The 6,418-nt window shown below is 45.2% G+C and overlaps 1 long non-coding RNA gene across 1 annotated transcript; it reads left to right on the top strand.

Annotated features, from left to right (window-relative positions):
- Positions 1–2,090: 2,090 nt before the first annotated feature.
- LOC139074512 (uncharacterized) lies at positions 2,091–5,298 on the top strand. Its single transcript, XR_011524170.1, has 3 exons — positions 2,091–2,265; positions 2,488–2,668; positions 3,899–5,298. It is a non-coding gene; the product is annotated as an uncharacterized lncRNA (long non-coding RNA).
- Positions 5,299–6,418: the final 1,120 nt, after the last annotated feature.

Below are 6,418 nucleotides of genomic sequence, written 5' to 3'. Positions count from 1 at the left end.
TGTTGGATATATCACTTGCAAATATTTTTTCCCAATGGATGGGTTGTTTTTTTGTTTCAATCCTGTTTTCCCTTGGCTTCAAGAAGCTCTTTAGTCTGATGAAGTCCATTTGTTTGTTCTTTCTCTTGTTTCCCTTGTCTGAGAAGACATGTGTCCGAAAAGATCCTTTTGATACTGATGTCAAAGAGTGTCCTGCCTATAGAAACAATAGGCTTTTTAACTAATGAAGCTGCAGCAGCTGGATATCGATTGGAACAAAAAAATGAGCTTTGATCCTTACCTCACACCCTATACAAACACTAATTCAAATGGGTTGCAGACCTAGATGTGAAACTAAAGCTATTAAACTATAACTACAAAGCTAAAAGTATGCTTCCAGAAGAAAACGCTGGAGAAAGTTTTTGTGACTTTAGGGTGAGCAAAGATTTCTTTAGTAGAACATAACAAGCATGGACCATAAAAGAAAAAAATCCATGAAATAAATACAAATCTACTCTTAAAAGACATTGTTAGCTAAATGAAAAGGCAAGCCACAGACTGGGAGAACCTATTTGCAATACACACATTGCAAATTCAAAAGACTCGTATCCAGATGTATAAAGAACTCTAAAAACTCAATAACAAAACAAAAAACAAAACGCAAGAGTCAATAATTTGAATAGAGACTTCACAATAGATGACATATAAAGCTAGACACGAAAGAGTACGTATTGTATGATTCCATTTTTATGAAATCCTAGGAAAGACTAATAAAATTAATAGCGGCAGAAAGCAGGTCACTGATTATTGCCTGGGGCACGGGGTGGGTGTGAGGATTGACTGGGAAGAGGCACAGGGAGCATTTGGGGCAATGGAAATGTTCTTTATATTGAATGTGGTGATGGATGTATGGATGTATATGTCTGTCAAGACTCAGTGGACTGGGGCCGGCCCCGTGGCCGAGTGGTTAAGTTCACGCACGCCGCTTCGGCAGCCCGGGGTTTCACTGGTTCGGATCCTGAGTGCGGACATGGCACCCCTCATCAAGCCATGCTGAGGCGGCATCCCACATGCCATAACTGGAAGGACCCACAACTAAAACTGTATATACAACTATGTACCAGGGGACTTTGGGGAGAAAAAGGGAAAAAAAAATCTTTAACAAAAAAAAGAAAAAAACCTCATTGGACTGTATACACAAATCATATGAATTATTGTATGCAAATATATCTTAATAAAATTGATTTAAAGAAACAAGTGAAAATATCTGCCTTGCCACTTCTGTACTGTCCTTGACTGGGTGTCTTCACTTCATGCATCTGTAAAATGGGAATAATAGTACCTGACTAGGTTGTTTTGAGAGGTAGATGAGGTTCATTCATGTGAAAAGTCGTGTTGTGAGCACTCCACAAAGGGGAGATAACATCATCATTGGGGGAGGGGCATCCAGCCCCTGCTGGCGCCCATGGAAAGTTACTTGGTCCCTTCTATGGCATCTTGGCCCTCCCCACCCTGAGGGCAGGGCCAGTCCAGGTCTGCCAGCACCTGATGCCAAGATCACACAACTCTTGGTGGCCGAGAGAACCTTTTTCCTAGGCCCCGATTCCTCCCGATGCCCAGGGGCTCTGTGAAGCCCCTCAGATTGACTCCCAGGCTCCCATTGGCCATCATCCTTGTGGATGCCCTTGACCTTGGCTCCCGCCCAGAAACACAGTGCAGACATCAGGGTTGTCAGCAACCCATCTCTCTGAGTTCTCTTTTCATTTCTACACCTCAGCCAGGATGGGGGCTCATGGAGACGGGGACATAAGCTCTTCCTGGGGACACCCCAACTTCTCCACTCCTTTCTAAAACCTCTGCTGTTCCTCTGTTCTCCCCTCTTTGTCCTTTTATTAGCTCCCTCGGTGGGGGGTGGTAAGTTGATCCACTCAATATCTGACCATTCATTTTTCTGAATCTGTTGTTTATGATGCTGAAACCAGCACCGTGACTTCTTTGTTCCACTGTGTCCTGAGTCAGTGACTAGAGACGGAGGGTCACAGGATAAAAGGAAGTGTGTGTGTGTTTGACTTGTGATACTATCTCAAAATGTTCTCCTGTTCCAAAGCTCTGTGACGGCAGCGTTGGGAGCTGGGGAGGAAGCGTGTAAGTCTGAGGGAACAGCACTGACATTTGATCTTGGCCTATGGCTGGACTGGAGAGAGATTTTAGAGGCAGAAGAGGCCAGAAGACGGGGAGAGCCTGAGACAGGGGCGGCGTGGGGACAACACCGTGCAGTGAGAATAGGCAAGCAAGCTTCAGGCTGGAGACAGGCAGAATGTGGGTTTAGTCAGAAGTGCCCTGGGGCTCCGGCTGTGTGTGGGGTGGGGTGGCAGGCGGTGGTTGCGGTGTGGGAGGGCTCCAGAGTTTGGGAGAGGGTAGGGGGGCTAGTGAATTGGGCCTGTCTGGCTATTTGCTCCTTTGGTGTATGGCAATGGAGAGGCTGGATTTTCTTTCCTTCTTTGCCAGGATTTGGCCAGACTGAAGCTCCGGGATTGCCCTGGACTTGTGGCCACTCCAAGCTCCAGGGACAAACCAGGACGTCGTGCAGGGAGTCATCCCAACCAGCCCTGTGGCCCTGTTCTTTGTGCGGTTACCTCATCTGGGACCACATTTCCAAGGGGTCTTAAATCTGGAATGATCCAGAAAGGTAGAAGGGGGTGGGGAGGGTGTGTGTCACTGTCAACATGGAACTTATGGTCTGTCTCCCCCTTTGAAGTGTCAACTCCCCCAGGGCTTCAACTTTGTCCTCTCACTGCCCTGCCCCAGGCACATTGTGGGCCCCCGGTAAACAGCTGTTGAATGAGTGAGTCAGGCTCCGAGGGCGTTCCCTAGGGTGCGGAGCAGCCTTCTGTCTTCTAGAAGGCCCCATAGGAAGCCAAAGGGAGACAGATTTTGACCCTACATCAGAAAGGACCTTGAAAAGCCAGAGCCGCTGTGCGCATCCTGTCGCCTGGGCTGACCATGTGGGAGCCAGAGGCAGACCTGAAGGGCCCCTGAAGGTCCTTCCAGCCACTACATGTGGGACTTGGCTCCGGGGTCACATTGTGGTAGGTAACTACAATGACATGTCAGTTCTTGAGTGAGACAGAACTGGTTTTAAATCCTGGCTCCTCCGTTAAGCTGTGTGACCTTAGGCATGTTACCCAATGTCTCTGAACTTGTTACCTTGTCTGTAATGTGGAGAGACTATTGGTCCAACACCTACCTCAGAGGCTGGCTGCACGCATTGGATTCAAATGCTCACCCCTGAACAGCACTTAGCGCCACGTCCGGCTCGCAGCCAGCACTCAGCCGACATTAGCTATTGTTACAGCGCTGGAGACGGGCCAAAGGGGCTGGGTCCCAGGGTTCAGTGAACTAGGACAAATCACATGTCGTGTAAGCCAACTGGATGACAGCCAGGAAGGGGCATGGCAGTGCTCTCTTTAAATATCCAAGTCTTGGACATTAGTTTGATACAATTTTGATTCATGCGCTCCCAGATGACCACTGGGAGGACGAGACCCAGAGATGGGAAAGGCGTCATTTCCAGGAGAGTCACAGAAACAGATATTAAATCCATAACTGGCGCAGCTATTCCTCACGTGTGTCGGGAAAAAAAAGGACGGATAACTTGGTTCCAAGTTTCTCACCTAAACAGGGAGGTTGGGGACTGGATTTCTCTTCTCTATTAGAACAACCAGCTCCAACAACAAAACTATTTTGATGGTTTTATGGACAATATTTACACTGTTTCATTCAACTCGGTGTTAATATAAAGTGAATCATTTGTAGAAACGGCCATTTTATCAATAATGACAATAAAATTGCAAGTTTGTAATATTTTAAGTGTTTAGCAAACATAATTAACATTAGGCCGACATTTTCAAATTCTCAGAACAAGAACAAGGATAAAGCGCTGACTTTGAGACCCCCACTTGGAGCTAAACCCACAAGAGAGGCTGAATTAGTCCTAAAATGGATTCAGCGTTCCCAGGGCTCCCACGCCCACTGGAGTGACCACCAGAAGCAGATGGTCCACGAAACAAAGCTTGCCCGAGTTAAGCCTGTGACTGTGGCCTGCTCTCACCAACCACTGCCAAACACAGGAAGGCAAACTGCCACGGGTAAATATCAGCAGAAACAAGAAGCCACTTATGACGCTATTATGAAAGAGCTATAAACATCCTTGTACTTTTTGTAAATGTATTTTTAAAAATTTATATTGGGAAAATGCGTAAGAGTAAAATTGCTGGTCACAGGGCAAACACAGACTCAACTTTATAAGCGCTAAACAGTCCCCCAAGGTGGTTGGACCATTTTACATTCTCACCAGCAAGAGTTCCAGCTGCTCCACAACTTCTCCATCATTTGATGTTTTCGTCTTCTTTCTTCTAGTATATGTGACGTGGTATCTTACCATAGTTTTTTGTGTTTTTTTTTTCTCGAGTAAGATTGGCCCTGAGCTAACATCCATGCCCATCTTCCTCTATTTTTCATATGTGGGACGCCTGCCACAGCATGGTTTGATAAGCGGTGTGTAGGTCCAGACCCAGGATTCGAACCTGTGAACACCTGGCTGCAGAAGCAGAAAGGGTGAACTTAACTGGGGTGCCACTGGCCGGCCCCTTATGGTAGTTTTAATTTGCATTTCTTTGATGACTACCTTTTCATGTGTTTATTGATCATTTATTTATGTATCTTCTTTTTTTTTTTTAAGATTTTATTTTTTTTTTCCTTTTTCTCCCCAAAGCCCCCTAGTACATAGTTGTATATTCTTCGTTGTGCGTCCTTCTAGTTGCGGCATGTGGGACGCTGCCTCAGCGTGGTTTGATGAGCGGTGCCATATCCGCGCCCAGGATTCGAACCAACGAAACACTGGGCCGCCTGCAGTGGAGCGCACGACCTTAACGACTCGGCCACAGGGCCGGCCCCTATTTGTGTATCTTCTTTGGTGAAGTTTCTGTTCAATTCTTTTGCCAATTTTTACTGCTTGTATTTTTATCGTTGATTTGTAGGAGTTCTTTATATACCCTGGATACAAGTACTTTTTCAGATATAGGCATACGTCAGAGATATCGTGGACTCAGTTCCAGGCCACTGCAGTAAAGCGAATATCACACTAAAGCAAGTCACATGGATTTTTTGGTTTCCCAGTGCATACAAAAGTTATGTTTATGATATACTGTAGTCAGTTAAGTGTGCAATAACATTATGTCTAAAAAAACAAGGTACATACCTTATTCAAAAAATACTTTATTGCTAAAAAATCCTAACCATCATCTGAGCCTTCCACAAGTCATGATCTTTTTGCTGGTGGAGGGTCTTGTAAAAAATACAATATCTGCAAAGCACAATAAAGCAAAGTGTGATAAAATGAGATATATTTGTATATGTGTTGAAAATATATTTTTTTCCTGTGGCATATCTAGTAATTTTATTAGTCAGTCCCAGAGAGAAAATATGGAAAGCATGGAGGAGAGGTAATATATTAAGAGATACCGGATATGAATTTTTCACAACTGATGAAAAACATTAATCCACAGATCCAGGAAACAGAATTTATCCCAAAGAAGTTAAGTAGAAAGAAATCTATGCCTAGACAGATTCTAGTGGAACGGAAGAATATCAAAGACAAAGAGGAGATCTTAGAATCAGCCAGAAAGAAAGGACAGGTTTCTAGCAAAGGAGTAACAGCAAGCTTCTTGGCACAACAAAAGAAGCCACAAGATAAAGGAGTGAGATCTGTAAAGTGTGGAGAGAAAATAACCAAGTTAGAATTGTGTAGTTACCAAAATTCTCTTTTAAGAATGAGGGTGGGATAAACCCATTTTCAGATAATCAAGAACTGAGAGTTTCATAGCAGGAAATCTGCTCAAGAACATTTTAAAGGATGTATTTCAAGAGGAAAGGAGGGGCCGGCCCAGTGGCACAGCAGTTAAGTTCGCACGTTCCACTTCGGCAGCTTGGGGTTCACCGGTTGGGATCCCGGGTGCAGACATGGCACCGCTTGGCAAGCCATGCTGTGGTAGGCGTCCCACATATAAAGTGGAGGAAGATGGGCAAGGATGTTAGCTCAGGGCCAGTCTTCCTCAGCAAAAAGAGGAGGATTGGCAGCAGATGTTAGCTCAGGGCTGATCTTCCTCAAAAAAAAAAAGAGGGAAGGAAATTATCCTACAAGGATGGTTCAGGTTATAAGAAGGAATGATGAACTAAAAAAGTGACAAATATGTAGTTAAATCTGAATACACACGGTTGGTTAAAGCAAGGATAATAGTGTGGGGCCAGCCCTTTGGCCGAGTGGTTAAGTTCTCTCGCTCCCCTTTGGCGGCCCAGGGTTTCGCCAGTTCAGATCCTGGGCGCAGACACGGCACCGCTCGTCAGGCCATGCTCACGTGGCATCACATGCCACAACTAG

Source organism: Equus przewalskii, chromosome 11, assembly GCF_037783145.1.
Source record: "Equus przewalskii isolate Varuska chromosome 11, EquPr2, whole genome shotgun sequence".
Taxonomy (NCBI): domain Eukaryota; kingdom Metazoa; phylum Chordata; class Mammalia; order Perissodactyla; family Equidae; genus Equus; species Equus przewalskii.
The sequence above is the reverse complement of the archived record's forward strand: the minus strand, read 5'-3'. Positions and strand labels throughout refer to the sequence as shown.